At 38.2% G+C, this 20,027-nt stretch overlaps 1 protein-coding gene and 1 long non-coding RNA gene across 3 annotated transcripts in view; one reads left to right on the forward strand and one right to left on the reverse strand.

The window, feature by feature from the left end:
• Positions 1–295: 295 nt before the first annotated feature.
• Positions 296–12,426, reverse strand: LOC118172395. The gene is made up of 3 exons (XR_004753678.1): positions 12,030–12,426; positions 5,627–5,696; positions 296–503 (listed from the first exon to the last, which is right to left on the reverse strand). It is a non-coding gene; the product is annotated as an uncharacterized LOC118172395 (long non-coding RNA).
• Positions 12,010–20,027, forward strand: part of CGNL1 (cingulin like 1) — a 56,981-nt gene continuing 48,963 nt past the window's right edge. Inside the window, exon 1 of one of the 2 annotated variants that reach the window (XM_035336287.1) lies at positions 12,010–12,115. The gene's annotated coding sequence lies outside the window, so the exon portion shown is untranslated. Of the gene's footprint in view, positions 12,116–12,728; positions 12,992–20,027 lie in introns of those variants that run through there. The other variant, XM_035336286.1, reaches the window with a different exon arrangement.

Below are 20,027 nucleotides of genomic sequence, written 5' to 3' on the forward strand. Positions count from 1 at the left end.
CTGAAAAACTTAGTCATAGGGCATAAATAAATCATTGTGTGCTATTAAAGAAGATGAATTTGAGTCTAGCTCAATACCAAATAGTTCACGCTGAATGAGATGACTCTATTAACTGGTGCAGATTTGAATAGCATCTGAATGAAACTTGTTAGTGCCTTTACAATGAAGTCTGCAACATGAAGATGTGATGATGGCCATGGTTTATATGACTAAGCGGTTGTTATACCAACCTAGCCAGCAGGCATTACTGCACCTGATTTGACTGCCTTTCTTCAGAAGTGAACAGAAACAGCTGTTCAAACAGCTGAATGTCTTTTCCTATCCCTGTGACTACCATTGTTTTAATCTGAGAAGAGTGGTTGAAGCTGGAGTAATGATCTCTTCTGCACTTACCAGTAACCCAGTGTAGAGATGCCACTAGTGACACATGACAGGGTCTTCAATTCATCTCCCCTGGAAATGGACCATTTTTCCTCATTCAAATTCCCATCTCAGTAAGGACACTGCAATCATAGAAAAAGTCCAGAAGTTAAGAGTGATTAAAGACAAAATGGAGAGGCTTTCATGCAACAGATGTGTGAAACCTGGTGCTACTGAGCTGAGATTGTAAGTAACTAAGATCGTGAGGTTGCATAATGCAATGAATATCATTATAAATATTTTAGCACTGTCCTACTGAAAAAGAAGACAGCATATAGTAAAAAATAATTGGATTAAAAAAATAAGGTTTTACAAGATCTCTCACTCATCTGGGTAACTAAATGCAACAGTATATTAATCTAGTGACATTAAAATATAGCAAAATAATTAAATGAGTTACAATATCTTCTTATATTTGCTTGGCCAGATATCTTTCTCTCCAGAAAAAAATGTTGATTATTAGTTGGGAATATAAAGAAAGTCTTTATGTACTCTGGGCACACATTGTATTTTTAATTTGAGGGAAGACAAACGTTCTGGGAAGTAATTGCTTTATTCTGAGAGTACTCACTCTTTATAGTGAGGTACTCCTAAAATCACTTCTGAAAACCTTTGAATGTGTGGATTTACGTTTTTGGAATTCTAAGTTTTGTTTTTGTGACAGATGCTACTTACACCTTTCTATTGACACCAGAAGATGAATGTAGAATAAGTTGTTTCTATTTGCTTTGCAATTGGTCACAGTTCTACATAGAAGTTTTATATTTCTGACTAAAATCTAGTTTTGTATATATCATTAATGATTAACACAGGTGTCTGTGCTCTAAAAAGGTCTTCTAAATGAAGGGTTACCCTGTAACAGCTTATATAGTTTGGCAGGTATGCTATTGGAATACAAGAGAAAGTGAAGGAAGGTTTCTTTTTTCTCAAAGTCTCAGTCTGCTAGAGGCCATTTGTTGCTCTAATGAAGATAGCAGATTGAGAAGAGAAACTTGTGCATCTGGGCAAGTGATAAGATTAGAACAGAGAAGTGCTGAATTGACCTGAAACCTAACAAAATCTACAAAACAGATCTGATCTTTCTGAAGAGCCAGTGCAGACCAGCAGAAATGTCAGAGTAGAGAGGCCATAGAGAAAACTCCAAGTGCAAGGTGACTGCATCAACAGTAGTCATGGCAATGGGAAAATTCTCTGGATTGACAACAAATAAACTGATCAGGGAAAATAAACTCAACAGCTTTACAGGTCCATATGAAAACTTGGAGGAAGCTGAAATGCACAGCAAAGCCAGCTGGCTGTTCCTGAGGGTGGGCCCACTGCCAGACAGCTGTGACAGGAGGGAGCCAGCCCCAGTAGCCACCCCTAGATGACCTGGGCTACCCTGGGATTGACTGATAGTCTTTATTGGTAAGGGAGAAGTTGAATACGCTTTGTGCAAATAGCTGCGGATTCTGTTATTCATTATCTAAATATATTTATACAGTCAGTGTCCCACAGTCTGTTGTGTTCCAAAACAATCAATAGTAGAAAAACCTCTCTGTAAGAGCACAAGAAGAAGTGTAATCCATTTTTTCCTCCTTGAGAGAAGTTGGAAGGGGAACTCTGAGCAAGAGCTTTGAGACAGCTTACCAAAAAGAATCTTAGATCCTCTTTGCTGCTAATTTAGAAATTGAGGTTTTGAGCCTCTGCTGTGATTACTTTTTTTTATTATTATTATTTTCTAATGTGATTGATTGTTTATTTTCTAAATGAATAATGCCTCCTTTAATACTCTAGCTTCACATATGTAAAACTGAATGCCTGGATCTGGCTGGCTGTAATTTAAGGATATGTTTTAAAGACAGGCTAACATTCTGATCACAAAAGAAAGCTATCGGAGGCACTGCATGAAAAGTACAGGTTAGAAAATTCGCAAAAGTAGATTTGTCTTTCTTCAAAGATTAGGGATATCTCTGTAGTGAAGTGTTAGAAGACACACAAATGTGAAGACACTGCCAGCTGCCTCTGCTGTTTCAACAACACTAAACAAATATTTTCATTGTACTCTGAAAGAGAAGCGTCACTGACCCCCCTACCACTCTTACATTTTAGTATGGGTTGTTAAAAAAAAAACAAACAAGCAAGTATAAGATATATATGTTAGGATGCCATATGACCTCACATTCATGGATTTCAGAAAGGAAAAGATGAGTGTTTCCACATATTCTTTTTTTTATTCTAGTGAAAAGAGTGAAACTCATTTTCAGTATCCAGAGTGTCTACACCTGGGGCCTAGATGAAGGGAAGTAGGTAAATAGTTCCAAGTAATTAATGTAATGGCTCAGAGGGGCCACAGAAGCAAAGAGGAGTTTCCCCATTTTAAATGTTTGCCTTCATGCCTTGCCCAAAGCAAAACAAGCTATCTGTCTTCTGGTTTGCATTCTCCCAGTGAAAGGTTCCATTTGTCTTATTGTCATTCCAACATATGCATCGTTTACAGCTTTCACTGCTTAAAATATGTAAGTACTGTACAATGCAAGATCTTTGTTTGAGCTTTTAAGTTCTTCTAGAATTGTGGACTATTTTTAAAAAAGGAACCAGTAAAGGCAAGTTCAATTTAGACAGTTGGGTAACTTTTGAGAGTGGCTACAGGTTAGGTAAGCAGAGACTTTGGTATCATGATGCTTTACTCCACAATTAAATGGCATCACCTCTTTCCGCACTGGGTGACAGAGGATCTACCACAGAAATTACCAAAACTGATAGGTTATACCCAGACTGGCCGTTCTTAAAGACTGAAGAAAGGGTGATGGGTCTTGAGTTCCATGTTTCTGACATTCAAGTCCTTTAATGTGAGTTGTAGAGATGTGAAAATCTCCAAAATATATTTCTGAAGTCTCTCTTACAGTTAAAAATGTATGCCAATCTTTTCTCACAAATATTTTACCTGGTAGCTCGGTGCTTAGAAGATAAGTGATTAGAATAAATCTGGTTCAAGTCTTGACTCTTACTTGATTTGCATTTCTAACTTCCTGTTTTGAGAATCCCAGAAACAGGGATGTTTAGGTGATACCCTACTAGATTCTCCTACAGAAGTGAAAACACTGCCCATTAGAAATGCTGCAATGGAAAGAGAATTAAGCATGACTCATAATAGTCATCAAAACTGGGGGAAGCCTAGACATTTGTTTCTTCAAATTAGTACTTAGTACTAAATCCTGAGGAAGGTAAGCCCTATAAGACAAACTCCCTGTCTTCAGTCCATCTTTGTGTTCCCTGCAGTTGCATGGCTTGTATCAAGAGTATTTTCCAACACAGGACCTCAGACAACTATAGAGGAGACTTACCTGATGTATGGGGTAGTTCATATTGCCAGCTCTCACAAAAACAGAATTTTATTTGACTATTCACATGGCAAGCCTGTAGTCACAGTCCTAGATAACATAAAGTCCCATTTGTATGATGTAATACGCAAACATGTTAAGGGACATGCCCTAACCTGCAAGTTGATAGAATGATGAATTTGATGTGGAAACTGGATTGCAAAAGGCCAAGACCTCATTAGAAGCCAGCAAACATTTGTTAGGCTTGGTTTGCATTTGAAAGGTTTCCTAATGTAGTAATCTTGGCATAGTCTCCCCAGAGTAGATGCTGCTGAAGTTACTCAAAAAAGGTTAGAGGGATTCCCTAGACAAAACAAGCTGCACTGACTTGTGTGCTCTGAACAGAGCTTATAGTAGAGCTGTAGGTTTTGTTTTGTTTTTGATAAAAAAAAAAATGCCAAGAGTAACAGCCTTTGTGACACTGTAACTATAACAAATATCTTCTTCAGACCTGGTCTCAAATGAGTGACCACCTGTAAAAGTTTCTTTAGCTAAGGCCATATCTAAGAGTACCTCCTCAGCATAGGTATACAAATCCAATATAAGAAGGGAAGTAATTGTTGTTAGGAAAAAAATAGATTAGGAACACTCTGTTTCTGCAGCATATGTTTCATCTCCAAGCATAATTGCCTATACAAGAGAAAGTAGTTTAGCTGTTCTAAGTGTATGTTAACAGTATAGTCCTTTTTTTTTTTTTTTGAAACAGTCATGTCAGTCAAAGTTCACACCTGATCAACTATATGACTGACAGGGCAGTGCTTGCAGAAGCCTACAACCTAGTCATGGTCTCACAGAAAAGGTCCAGACCTCAGAACTATTAACTCTAAAGCTGGCTTAATGCAATTCTTACTATTGAAGTCAAATTCTTATCTTTCCATGTTTGCAGGCTCTACCCTCTCTGGAAAGAGGTAACATTTCTCAAGCATATAGAATTAACTGAATAATTTGTTGGCTGTAATGAGGGGAACTTAGAATTCTATATTAAAATGTAAACATATACATATGTATAAGGCTGAAGAAAAAAACAGCAGGACAAACTTTAATTTAGTCTGTTGCATCTAGGATATTTTTCCCGGGTAATTCAGTTAAAGAGGTATAAAAAACGTATCTTGGAAGAAAGGTGGAGCAATCAACCAAACTACAAAGTAAATCCACCAACCAAAGTAAAATAAAATAAAGTGAAATTCTTCCCAACAGAATTCCAGATAGCACAATGTGGGAGCATCAACTTCACTTAACTAAAGAAGTTTTGTGAATATTTAAATGACTTCTTTGGAACTTTAAGATCTTATCCAGGTTTGAATGGCCTTGCAACTAAAAATACACTCTATTTAGTATTTCTTTCAACTTGTTTTAGACAGCATCAATGGTTTTCTCAGAAGATACTATCATTGTTTGGCAAAAACATACTTGCAAAAATAAACCAACTGCAGAAAAATTTCCGGGGATGTATTTGGATACAGATGTGGACAGTGACTCTTGCCCACATACAAAATAAAAGACTAGCTGTGTAACAATTTTATTTGCTAAATGTAAGCATCCTAACATTGATAAACTTTGCAGAAAGGGAAACTGATTGCAGAATATTACTACCATCACTAGTACTTTAAGAGCACCCTCTACAGTCACGAAATGCTATTTAACCAGGAAAAACTTAGGCCAACAGTAAACAGTATTAACTGAAAACTGGAGTATCGGTTAAGTTTCTCAGCATAGCATCAAATATTTATGAACAGATCTTTGAGTGTTTGAAGCCCCAGTAAAGACAAGTAGACTTTGCATGAGTGTCAAAGATAGATTCTATTTTGTCACTGAAGCCTCCGTGTTTGAAGATTTGAGGATACCTTAAAAGTTCTGGGCTGATTCACAATTAGGCTGTAAAGTTATTCTCTAGACGATGAATGACTGTGGGATCTGAAATGGAAACACAGGTTGGTATTTGTTATTTCAAAAGAAAGCAAGGAATAAACCATAGTAAAGGCCAAGATGAACTAATTTGCCGGAGTCTGTTTCATTTGCTTTTTCCTGGTTTTAGTTCACAGAATACTTTTTTAAGAGTTGTACAAAACAATAATTATTTCAGATCACAATCGAAACTGAAAAAAATAATTTCAAAAAATCTCCATAAAATGCTTATACAAATGTACATTCTACTGTACAAATACTTATGTTTTGCTTTATTTGGAGGTTTGGTTAACAATTGTCATAAAGCACATTACAAGTCCTTCCTGGAAGTACAAATTGAGGAGATAAGATTTTCATATACTACCCTTCAGCAAGCTCTCAATTTCATGCAAACCCTTCCACTGGCTCCTAACGTGGTGAATCTGACACTATGGCAGTGTTATTTGTTATTTCAGCGTAACTCTTTTTTATAGATAAAATCTTTCATCTATTGCTTATTTATTTTTCAAATATATACAAAATATATATTTTTTTCAGTTAGGAGACAGTAGACCTTATTCTGCTATGGTTTTCACCGTCCAAGTGAGTAAAAAAAAAAAAAAAAAAAAAAAAAAAAAAAAAAGTATGTTGTCACGTTGTTTTACTTTTCCTTGAAAAAGAAAGGGGCTTCCAGACCACGCCCTCATTTCCCCCCCCTTCCTTTTCCCCCCTCTTTAGTCTCCAAGTGGTATGTTCAGCTCTAAGTATTTCTCCATGTTAAAATTTGAATAACTGTTCATGTTGTATTTAAATGAGTGGGATTGAAGAAGGAATTTTAAGTTAAGCACGTGCTTGAGCAGTCTTCTGCGTGAGGCCTGACAAGAAAAACCTATAAATGCTGAAAATTCCAATCCTCTAAGACCTGTATTCTTTAATGTGTCTTCCTGGGTTTTGCCTAAATTTGCAAAGATGCTAATATTTTCTCATCTTCAGTGCACTGGTAGTTAAGATACTGCATGAGAATCAGGAGTGATGTGTAACCTCTAAAATAGAAGGAGCAATAACCTTGTGAGTAGATCCTTAATGTTTCTTATATTGGGCATCTCTGAAATGTTGTATCTCTGAAATATTGATTCATAAAACTACCTACATTGTCTTCCCTCACCTGATTAAAAGGGGTAGCTAGAGATAAGAAAATATCTTAAAAATATTTAAAATAATACTTTTTTTCGGTCTTTTTTTTTTCCCTAAATTAATCAGATATTTGTCGAAGGAGCAGAATGGTTAAAATAATTAAATCCACCAGGTGGTGCTATTGCACAACATCATAAAAGTATACTTGCCGACATACCAAAATTGTTACGTCGAAAGGTTTTGAATCAGATGCTTCCACAGACTTCCATAAGCGTGAAAATGTTTCCTTATTTTTGTGCAAAAGTCGGGGAACAAAAAGAAGTAATTAAGATATTTATGAATGCCTATGGGGGCTGGGGGGGGGGGAGTGAATGGTTTTAGCAACATATTTTTACATGGGGTATAGGCAATTTTCTCTCCGTTCTAAAAGTTACTTGAGTCTAAAGAATATAGTTAACATTTTACCTCTCTATGGAAATAATTTGATTTCAGTGGAAATTGAGAGTCTTGTCTGGATATTGGTCCTAACTCTTATCAAAGGCACATCACATTTTTAAGATAGCTGAATATGATGCAAATCCTCATGTGACTTACAGGACTAATTCGTAGATACATTATGTAAATTTAACTTCATCCTCGTATATCAACAGTACATTTTAAAATACAAAATAGTAATTTTTAATTTATGTTCTAGTTTCCTTGGTATGCTAGTTATGTTTTAAAATGCCTGCATACCCTAAAACAAAATAATCTCCTACATAAATTGCAAATAAAAGAAATTTACTTAAAGATAAAAATATGATTTGAATTTTTTTATTCTGAGAAACACAGAATATATTCAGTCTCCAGAATGTAATATTTTGGATGCCATACAGGCCTGAATATTGAGAATATTTATGTTAGACTAACCTTTAAATGATTAAGTCTTCTTAACATTAGGCATATGAATATTATTTTTTGTATTATGGACAAAACTGTTAAATTCCTCAGTCTCTGCATTACCTTGCTATGATAGGTTTTTATTTCAACATAGTACATCCTGTATTCTTTTTTTGTATGTGATTAAATCTTTTGTCTACTTAAGTTGAACCATTTTGTGGTATGGATGTATAATATCTGCTTGGAGCTCAGTAATGCCAAGTAAGATGCCCTAATACTGAGGGCATTATTATAAAACAGATAAGAGCAATAGCTTTTGAGAGCTACACCCATGAAGAAATTTGGAGCCATTCAATTTCCTATAATGCTAATTCAATGATGAAGTAACCAGTATTTATGATTGCAATGAGTGAAACAATGCTGCATTTAAACTTTCTTCATATAAAGACACTGATAATGCTATCAAATTATTAACCTTGCATATTTGTGCAAAATGGAAACCCTGTCTATGCTACCTGCTAAAAAAAAAAAAAAAAGTTTCTGTGCATGGGCACAGCTGAATGCAGGAAAGCTGATCTTGTCCAAACAGGGCTCTGTACAGTTACAGTGGTTTCTGGAACTTTAATGTAGATGTGCTTGGTAGTATCTAGGATTTGTACAGGCTTTTCTTAGGAAAAAAAAAAAAAAAAGTCTTTACTAACAACAATAAAAATAAAAAATATAAAAAACAAACACCAAACTCACCGCCGAGGAAGAGGGGGGGAGGGGGACTAACAAAGGTGGAAAAAGAATGGCCTCCCTTTAGTGATCCTGGGAGGAAGCAGAGGTCATACATTAAAAACCATCTGGTAAAAGTGTAAAATTAAATTTCTTCCAACAACCTAAATTCTCCTCTGGAATTAAATTTATACCAGAGTAATTTAATATTTTAAATACAGCTGTTCCTTGGTGTTCTGTGCTACCCAAAATGCTGTAATTTTTATAAAAGCATACTTTCCATGCTCATTCCACTCAAAAGTGCCTAAGATTTGTATAAATGGCTGAGAATAAATATAGATACAATTTTAGAATCAACTCTGTTTAACATAAAATGTTTTGAGGAAACAAGTCAGTGAAAGTAATGTTAGAGATTAGAAAGAAGACCTGAATTTGACAACTGTTTCTTGAAACAAGAAATAGATGAAAATATCTATTTAGTATCTTATTGAATATACTAATAACAGGGATAATTTTGCTACTTCTGAAGCAATAGACATCTAGACTTTTATAATGAGAAAATTTGCAATATATATTGTAAAAGATGAGTCAGAAATGGTGTTTCAAAGTACTTATATAGTGTGATTATTGAATCAGATCCTTTCCTGTGAGGAAATCAGAAGACTAATAAAAAGTCATAGTTCAGTTCAATGTGTAGTCTAATGGCAAGAGATAGAGGTGCATATTACTTGGAACCAAGCATGGCCCTATAAAACCAAACTTACAATACAGTCTGACTGTAGAAAGGAGAGCTGAATTTAGTGAGTGCTATACAATAGCCAAGCTGTGCTGGAGTAGCTACCAGCTGGAATTAATCTACAGCACAAGCTGCTAGAGCATTACTGTTTGTTTTTGCTTTAGCTGCATGCTCCATTTTGTATTGAGTTTCACAACTGCTTGATAATACACTGCCTGGACTGAGAGACATTAATCATAGTGTTGAGCCATTTTTGTAAACAAGGACCAAAGCCTTTATTTAAAGAAGAGGAAAACTAAGTGGCTGAGGGTGGGAAAGGAAATGGTAGCCTGCACTGAGATGATATTCTGTATGCGACCTAACTCCACCTTCAGTGCAATTTTACCTTATTACTGTATTTGTATGCATTCCTTCAAAGATTCTTACCTCACCAGACAACCTTGTGTTTTTGCAGTATTCCAGCTGGACTATAGCTCTTACTGAACAAAGTCATAATGCTTTTGCAGCATTACTACACCAAGTGGTCCTATAACTCATGTTTGGTGTATGCCAAAGATCTGTAAGTAACTGCTTGGCAAAATGTTTGACTGAAACTACATTTTTCTTGGACATTTAAAAGTTCAGATTAAACCTTCCACAAGGGCTTATAAAGTTTAGGATAGAATTTTGAGTCAAAATCCAGTGAAAGCTCTCTCTTTCAGTCTAAATGGGATGCTCACAGTCTAAATGGGAGTTTTAGCAATTGTTCTGGTCCCATCTTTGACTTCTTAAAATACAAAATATATAATATGAAACAACTTCCATGAAACTCAGTAATGCAGGAGAATAGTTTCCTAAGCACTTTAATACTGAGCATTCCACCTAGCAATTGCACTGCCTCCTGAGCTGCTAGCTGATATGTAATGTATTGTGAAAAAAATAGACTCCATAATAATGGCTATTAGTCATCATAACTTGGTTGTTTTAGCAAGAAAATAGTATTTTATGCTGTTTTCTGGTTTGCTTCTAAGTGCAACAGAAATGTATTATTGTATAACACTTCTGATTAGCACCTGTTTTAATTAAAATCTAACAATAACCTGAAAATTATAGGTGTATGCACCTCTTTACTGAACTATTTTCTTGCCTATACAGTTCCGTCACACATTACAAAACTACAGTAAGAGACTGAACAAACTGTCAGCCTAATTCTTCACACTTTAATTGTAATAAAATACAGACATGTACGTGTATCTGTGAGCTCAGCTGACTGACATCTGCCACATGGTTCATGTAACTGAGGAAAATGGTTTAATTACTGTTGTTTCTTCCCATTCTTTGATTCTCAGTTTTACCAATTAGAGGGGGGTTGGAGGGTAAACCTTGTGTACATTTTGAAAACAGCAGTGAAAGGAGCTAAGCAAACTATATAAATCTTTTACTTAAATAGCTCCAGGATTAGTCATGGGCTCCGATTATGTGAAAAATATATATGAAAAGGAAGTGCCAAAATACATAGAAAAAAAAACCAAGGCGGCAACAAAAGTTCTGGCCATTCTGGCTCATACGCATTTTCTGTCAGATCAACTTAATACATCAAAAGCAGAAAAATCTGAAATAGTACAACTATGGCTTTCCTTTCAACAAGCATTTTGAAGAATGAATTTAGCGCATTATGTATAGATGCATTTTTCCACAACAGCAGTCTATATAAACCCTATCACCCTAATACTTCCATCCCCTTACCAAAGGAAAACATTCAAATGTCTGCAAACACCTCATTAGTTGGTTCTTTAGAAAATTGTTTAGAATTTTTCTAACTACCAGTTTACAGTTTGACTGATTAACCACCAGTATAGTATTTTATCACAAGCTACTGCTGTCATATTGCTACTTATCAACATATTTTGCTTTATCTCATTTTGCTGTTCTGGCAGGTACAAGTACAGACTTAGAATACTAGAGACAGACTTAGAATACTAGAGAATGTATGTTTCTTTACCTTCTCAAAGTGCACTTATTTCTTAATGTGTTATAGATTAGTGTGAACTGTAGTATTTTTTTTTTCCCAGCATAGAACCTAAAACTGGATCAGGTGCCCCAGAAATGCCTTTATTAATGTTTTATTGGGAGTAGTCACTTTTCTCATTGAACCTCTTCTCTTTACACATCCTAAGATGGGCATTCTCTACCACGAATCCATATAATTCCTTAAAGTTTGCATTGTAGGCATTTGCTAACTAGGCTTTTTTTTTTTTTTTTTTTGACATATACGTGACAGCAGAGCAGCTGTGGCATAAATGTGAGGAGCCGTGATCTCCTGTACAGCTGCACTTGAAAGACATGTGCCTATCCATGCTGTTCTCCAGCAGAACAAGTCTGTAAATGGTTTTCATGACTTAAATACTGAATTATTCCTTTTTGCGTTCACTGCCCTGTATTTCTCTGCCTATTCTTGACAGACCTATTAATATTTTTCTTTCCATGTATATTTATTTATTTATTTTTGTCAGTGCTGCTTGGTTTAGGTGGTTCAAATCTTGAGAACGAATTTCTGATAGTGTAAAATATTAACTGCGGCCCAACTTGTGCGTTGCTTATGGTCACTCCAGGTTTTCTTGTTAGTTTCTTTGAACGACGCTTATAAACTCGGGTCCTTAGCCTTCCTTAGCCTTCCTTCAGGTACGGGTGAAGGGGGACCGAAGACATCGTGAAAATCACCCAGAAGAAGGCAGCCTCGGCGTGCCCAGAGGTGGCGGTGCCTGTGCTCTCCCCGTCTGATCCAGCCGGCGGCCCGGCCCCTCGGCCTTTCCCTCACCTCCACCCGCTCGGCCCGGCCCTGCCCGGAGCCGCCTCAGCTCCTCCCGCTGACGGGGGAGAACAGCCCCGGCCGCCGGGCGGCCCCCAGCAGGCGGTACCTGCGCCCGGCGCTGGGCTGCAGCTGCAGAGGATTATTCTGGCCGCCCCTTTTCGTCCTGGCACCGTTTCCCGCAGCCTGAACAAAGCAGGAGCTGTTGCGCGTGGGTTTGTTTGTTTTTGTGTTGTTTTCCGCCGTTCGCGGTTTATAGGAGTGCTTTGGCCGCTCCGGCCTGAGGCAGGCCCGCGCTCCCCTCAGGGAGCCCGTGGGCGGGAATCGGCCGCGCGCGCGCCCGAGGCCGCCCCTCGCTCACCTGAGGGAGCGCCCCCGCAGGGCTCCGCCCGGCCCGGCTCGGCACGGCCCGGCCCGGCCCTGGACCCCTCCCCCGCAGGAGGGGGCGGGCGGTTGGCGCTCGGCTCCGGCGGCGAGCGCGGCACGAAGTTGTTGGGGATCCCGCTCGGAGGACGGGTGAGGAGAGGCGGCGGCGCGGGGAGCCGGGGGGGGCCGGGCGCGGCGGCGGCATCGCGGATCTCCTCACGGGGCCGGCACCGCGTAGCGGGGACGAGAAGCGCGGGGCTCCGCCGCGCCCCGTTCACCACCACCGCTCCGGAGGCCGAGGGCGCCGAGCTCTGTCCGGGCGTGAGGGAAGAGCGGCGCGGCTCTCCCCGAGGGCCGGCCGGGAGGGCGCGGGGCGCCTCAGCGGGAGCCTTGCCCTCAGGTGGGCTGAGGGGGCGCTGAGGGGAGCTGGGGGCCGGGGGCCGCCCGCATTCCTCGGGGGATTCCTGGCATTCCTGAGCTGGGGTTACTCGGGCTTCTTCAGCTCCCTTTTACGCCCCGAACGAGCGAATTTTTGGGAAAGGGTGTGTCCGCGCCGTGTGTGTTCGGCTCCGTGGGAAAGGCTGCGAGTGGCGGTTCAGCCATTTCATTCTTCTTCCCAATTAACTTCGCATCTGATCCAATTTATGTCCCTCCCATGCGATGACAACTTTATGGGGAGATCAGTGCTGCCATAAAACTTTTGTGGTGAATTTGGATTAGCATCTGCAGTTGACAAAAGAATAGTTGTACAGCTTTTATCTTAGTTTTTCACTTTTGTGAGTGTCGAGTTGTCGTTTTTTTTTTCTATTCTTTTTTTATTCCGAGGCAAAATATTTTTCAAAAATTCCCTGCAGTACAGTTGGAATAATTATCACGGTAGAAATAGTGGATACCTCTCCTGGAAGGTGGTTTTGTTTCTCTGAACATCTACTTGCATGCATTCACGCAAGGTGAATCCTGTAGATGACTCAGAAGCCCCTTAGGATGTAATGATTTGTGGTATCTGTACGGAAGGTACTCATGTGAGGGATTTTGTGTCTGATGCTTTTTCTGACAACAAATGATGTCACATCTCATCGGTAAGGTTCACTTTATAAAGCTGGTTTTAACAGACCTTTAAAACTTCGATAAAAGTTTTATGAAAACGGCAAAAACCACTGATTACTTTTTTTTAAGGTGCTTTATGAGAACTTGTTTTGCTAGCAATTATTTTGTCTAGAAATGCCATTATTAAATTCTCTTTTTTCTCTCACTCAGAATAAATCTCCTTATGCACACAGTGTGTACTAAACCAGGTGTGATTACTGTTGATTAATATAAGGGTATACCATGTAGCTAATACATTTTTTTTTTTGCCTTTCTTTTTTCTTTTACTGGAGTGTAAGCTAGAACTCAGGTCTTTTTTTGTGAAAAGATTATAAATGGAAAGAAATCTTGCATGCGGTATTGGGATGTACCAGTGGTAGCGTGGTAAGCAGAATGTTATACCAAGGGATTAAAAAAGTGTGTCATGTCATGAGTGACAATTAAAATACCTTTTATTGCGTATTATTATTTGCCTGAGAAATAGTCAGCTATATTTGCATCTGGATCTAGAGCAGAATATAGTATTATCTGTGTAGCTGTTCATAGGTTTTAAACAGAAAACTCAGTAATATTGCTTTCTAATATTTCTTCTTCTGATTTAAAATTGATGTAAGATAGTAAGATGGATTATCTTTCACGTAATAGAAGATAATCATTAGAAGATTTTTTTCAGGTTAATATTGAGATTTCTTATAATCATCTGGTATTCTGCATGTACATTTTTGAACTATAGGGGTGTTTTTCAAATGTATTAATCATTGCTTAAATATATATATATATAGTTCATTTACATACACCTTAGGTTGCAGTTGACAACTGTTTTTAAGCCCACTTGAGAGCAAATGCACACTGGAAAGGATTATTTTTTGTTGATGTCCATTATGTTATGAAAGTAATGAAGAAGCCAGGGTAATCATTGCTAATCTATGTGCTTACAGAATTTGTGGTGATATCCCAAACAGACTGTTTTAGGCTGCCTGAATTGCCTTCAAGCAGACCAACTTAGTATAATTTCTGTTAATTGCATTATTTAGATTCTCACTGTCACTGATAAAATGTCTGAGAGTGCACTTAGGTTTCCTCCGATGGGGTATACACGGCGGGTGTGGAGTTCAGTTTATGGTAAAAATGGTTTGTGATGCTGTGGTGGAGTGAGGTGCTGAGGTAAAATTCCTGTGAGGGAGCTTTACCTCAGTAAAAGGATGCCAGAGCAGGAACAAAGGATTTGTGACAATATTTTGTTTCTTTTGTATTGTGTAATAGGAAGTTGATCTTTCTGGCAGTATTGGTGAAACTGGTTTGTCTAGAGTGTGCAATGTCACCTGAAATGTGTAGGTGAAATGGTGTGACCTCAAACTTGAATTTTTAAATTGTTATGGAGCAATGTGAGATGAACATACTTACAGAGCTTTGTTCAAATTAATTTATTCAGCCTGGACTACAGTGGGCAGGTTATTAGTTTAAAAATAGCTGCCTTAAGGATTTGGGGGCCTAGTAATTCTGCTGATGTTAGAAATTGACCAAAAGTAGTCCAGCATAGTTTCATTCTGCAGCCTGGTGTTTTACCACTTCTGTTTTCTTAAAGACACAGTCGTAGTGATTTTGATGACGTTATTATCTGTCGTTTTTACTACGTTGAAAGTTGAAATTGTATGTTTTGATGTCACGCATGCAAACCTGATTATGTCAAATGATGTTCAGCCTAGGGTAGTAAGAGAGGTCTATGTGTCTTAATAGAGGGGATGTATTAGCAATCTGGTCAAGATCACTGCTGGCAGGTTCCCGAAAAATGACAATGAACACTAAAATTGTGGGAACATTTTTCCCACCTCTGCACTATGTCTATACTGAACAGCAGCAGAAATTACAGAGCTGCATACTGTCTTGGTGTTCAGATAAAGCAGGCTTAATGACCAACTGTGTCTTGAATGGCCAGGATGTGGTGAAGATACTGGAATTTCTAACAAACTGTACTGGGGAATATGGTGATCTTGATGCATACTCAGCTTAGGTTTGGCATTTCACGGGTGGTTTTTGCATGTCTTGAATGCTGTGTTGGTAGTTTGTGCTTTAAAATTGCTTGAGGGAAAGTACTTTTTGTATTCATGGAGTGATTGTTTCAGGCATGTTTATCTGGAAACATTAACACCTTTTAGAAACTACTTTGACCTCGATTCTCAGAGTCATTTAAATCTAAATGGTAACATTTTTCAGCATATCTGAGTATGACAACGTAATGTTTAAGCCTGAAAAATTAACATGTTAGGAATATATGTGTTGTAGATCTAGTGAAGTGGTAGTCATGGAGTCACTACTGTTTGGGATTAGAGCTCAGTGTGTTTGCTGTGACCTTGAACCATCTCTGCCAACAGAGCTGGCAGCCTCCTTGAAGGAGTTTATCCAAGTGTAGCCTTAAATCCTTCTGGTTTATTTGAAACAGAATGAATGACAAAATCCACAGCCAAAGATTTTAAGTACCTAGTGTAGTTTTTCTTTGTATGCCTTTAACTAAATTTTTAGCCGAGATGAACTGTGCTTTTAAAATGAAATTAATCCATCTTTTGTATTTCCAAGATCCAGTAACCCCATTGACAGTAACAGATCTAAAATGAACGTTCTATAATAATTTTATCATGTTCTACTTTATTGTGTTAAGATCAGAGAGCAATGAGGAATAGAGGTGATTGGAAAAACACTTTAGAGAGCTCTTCCACTTAAAAACAAAAGCACAACAACAGAAAACAACCCAAACCACCAGCAAGACTGGTAAGACTGGAAGATGCCTCATTTATTACCGCCACTGCCCCTTCTTTGAGGGTCTCCGTGCTGTGAGGGGCCGGCATGCCAGGAGCGCTGCCAGGAGCGTTACCATTCAGATAGCCACATGCCTCCCAGCCGTCTGAGCATGACAAGAGTTTGACTCCAGGCATCTGCAGAGCTTAATAATTCTTCAGTTATATGTAAATTACTTACACTATTTTAATGTAGCTAAAATGCCATTCTGGAAACTATGAATATGCTACGAACAGGGGACTGGTTGGCTAGGCTGTCTTTGGTTACGCTTTCATATGTATGTGCGTGCACATCCCATTTTTGTGGGTGTGCACGTGTGCATGCATGAAGTGTCACAGACACTTGCAGATAGTGTATAAGCAATTCTGTTGAAGGCTACATAAAAGTGGGTAACAAAATTTGAGCTTTGATGTAGAGGTTATGTGAATCAAGCTCAGAATATTTTGTTCGGCCTTTAGAAGCTGTGAATGGGTTGGGGTTTGCCGTCATGGAGTCCTTTGCAGACCATTAGCTGTATAGAACAGCTGGAACAAATGTCTAGTATTTGCTCCCCTAATTGGTGCAACAGCAGCAGCCTTTATTTACAAGAACAATTGGAATGTAATGCTACCTTACAATTCCACAAACACTTTAACCCTCATAAAGAAGCAGGCCTACCTCTAATTTCCCCCCGCCCCCCCCCCCAGCTTCACACCCTCCAGTGGGAAGGCAGAAGAGCCAGGGTTGCGGGAGCTGGTTAAGCTTGAGCTCAGTGTAGGAGCACGGTCCACACTGGGCAGCTCTGGCCGTGTAGGCTCTGTAAGCCTCCGAAGTGATGTGGTCCTGGCGGAGCAGTCCAGCTTGCCGTGGAGCTCCCTAGTCCCTGCCTATGCCTCTGTGACCGAGCGTGATGATATCATCTTGTTGTCTTGTGGTGGCTGGGCTCAGCGCCCACAGTTCTGACTGTGTATTTAAATTCTAAAATGCATGGTTGAGTTAGTTGAAAGAAGCTAGATGGGTATGAAGCCAAGTGTTTAAAGAATACAATGTAATTAAGACAAAGCTTAACAATAGAAATATGGGAGCCATAACCGGCTTGAATACACGTGAAGCTGTGGCCCTGTGTTGACTGAGTAAATAAGACTACTAGAGTCTACTTTATATGTAGTTTTTGTACTTAAATGGTTATGAATATCTTCTTAGAGACAAACGGTTTTGTGTATGTCTTCATATAGGTTAGTTAGTACATTTTGGTCTCTGCATGCAGTTTTACTAGTATTGTGCCTCCTTAATTTTATTTAGAAATAAGCTACGCTCATAAAATCAAGGTTACGCTGGTTGCATGTGTTGTAGATCAGTTTTATTGCTGTAACTGTGATTTGTACAGTGAACATTATATTTTTTGTGTGAAAATACTGAAGGTAATCTTGTGGTATGTGACATTTAAAGACAGGGAATAATTTTGGAGTAGGGTAACGCTTTTTAAAAGTAATATTAAAAATAATTTTATGTTCTGGAAGCACTGGCAAAACTTTTTAATGAAGGTTGCTCTCTTTCCATTTTTTGAGAAGGGCTTTCTAAAAGACACTTTCATTTTAACAGAGTTGAGATTTTTGCCTGAGACTGTACAAACTATCAACAGGATACCCTTTTCTATTTAAACAATAATGGTGTCATTGGGATGTAATAAGATAATTTCCTTTGGAACAAAATACAAAGTTTCTAACACTGACAATTGGAGGAAAATGTAGTGAAACAACATAGAATCTCTTGTGGAGTGAGTCTAATCACATCAGATGTTTGGATACAGACCAGCTATTGTATTTAAAAACACAAACTCCTTTTAGAATCTATAAGTATCCTTGTGTTACTCGTCTGTTGTTTCTGTCAATTCTATAGATATATGCACTCTGATAAACTAGAAGAGACTATATAAAAGTTCAATTTACTGACTTTATTTTTTTTAACCTTTTCTTTTGTGAGTTTGTCATAAAAAAGGAAAAATTGAGTATTCATATCATGTGATAATTAACTCTGAGATAAGTATTTACAAGGTTTTCTTGTTTGCTTTCTCTCTGAATTTAAAGTTTATAAAAGTTAATTGTGCTGCAGTGGTGTCAGGATACTTGGCAAGCTGATAGCCCCAGTAGGTTGGATTCAGTGCTGCTGGCAAAGAAGAGCTTGTACAGCTCTGTTAGCCTCTGTGGGACACAAAATACTATAGTGGTATAAATACACCTATATAAAGCTTGTACAAATATAACTATTAAGAAACAAGTGTAATGCTCCATGTTCCTCCAGTGATTTTACTGAATACCGTATTGTACATGACCTGGGACAAGCTGAGACAGCAGACATGAATCGATTTCTTGAAACTGTATTTCAGATATAAGTTGTTTTCTGTGTTAGTAGCATTTTAATGTGTTTCTAGCTTCTGATTGATTGCTTAGGATTTGGGAGAATCTAGAAACTTATTATCTCAGTAAAGAAAAATACAGCTTTTTAATTAATGATACAGAATTTGTATTGCAGTGGTAATACAGTTTATAATAGTGAAAATAGAGGAATTTGGAGTTCTCTTAATATTTATTGTCGTTAACAAAAATCAAGGCTTTGATTTCTATTCAGCAAGCGAGGTTTTCAGGTCATACCGTATTTCTTTTGGGGATAAATCCTGTGAAATTATGACTAATTGAATTCATACATAGCAGATTAAGAAATTGAGATATGTGCTATTTCCTTTTCTTCATTCAAACTTATGACAATTTATGAGACCTGAGGATCTGCCAAAATATCTTGTTGTTGACTCACAGCCACTGAAGCAGATTTTCCTTTTGAAAAAAAATAATAAACAAAACCTGCTAGTTGTCACACAGTTCAAGCATTTAGCTGATCTGTCACATACTTTCAAAGGACTAACATTATGTTGTACATTTGAGACATTGAGACTTCCTCACACAGAACATTTTTCAGCCAGAGGGAGTATGAACCAAGTGGTAAGCAAACGAACAGTGTTGTTAGGCCCAGCCTTTGCTCTAACTCATTTTTTTCTGTTCACAATCTTTCTTAAATGCAGCTCTCTTCTGGTCCTTGAAGAGGTGGCTATTAATATTCTGGTTTATTGGTTGAGCATCTGAATTAATATTTGGGCAGAATTGTGAAACTGAAATCCCTATCTCTAAGGCAGAAGATCTTAGACTTACCAATGTACTACGCTGCTTCCAGGATAAATTTATAAAGTAATACTTGTAGTCCTTGCTAGCCTACCCGCAGCTACTTGCTTCCACTAACAGCTGTGGAAGAAAAGTGTTATTTTGAGTTTTTCCTCCTGTAGGGAAGTCTGGCATGGCATCCCTAGGCTGCTGTCTGAAATCTGGACAGAGAATGATATTTTCCATGGAACAGAAATGAAAGTAATTGATTCAGAAACATTGAAATTTCGCCCCACTAAAATGTATTGCTGTGTTAGCATACATCTTTCTGTCCTCTGCACTTCTCTGTGGGTCAGTTTTCCTGGCTGGACTTTAGGCACAAACCTATTTGTATCCTGGTTTGGAGGCTGGAATTTTTACTTTCAAAGGGAGAGGTGTTGTTGTTGTTTTTAAGGTCAGAAGTGTGCAAAGTATTTTGAATATTATCAGTTTGCCTCAGAACTGTTTCACTATCTCATTTTATAGTCCCAAATCTAGAACTTTCAAATTTTACTTTTATCCCTTCCACTCTCCTGTAAGCAGGAGACCAAGTAAACTCAGCTACGCCAGTTATTTTCCCTATAGACTAAAAGGAACAGACTGCAGCCCTGGCCCATTTTCCTTTGGCAGAAAGTCTCAAATTATAGGCAGCATTGAGTGATGTAGCTTCCCCTTATGCTTGCAATGTGTAT

The sequence above is a fragment of the Oxyura jamaicensis genome, chromosome 10 (assembly GCF_011077185.1).
Source record: "Oxyura jamaicensis isolate SHBP4307 breed ruddy duck chromosome 10, BPBGC_Ojam_1.0, whole genome shotgun sequence".
NCBI classification, from domain to species: Eukaryota; Metazoa; Chordata; class Aves; order Anseriformes; family Anatidae; genus Oxyura; species Oxyura jamaicensis.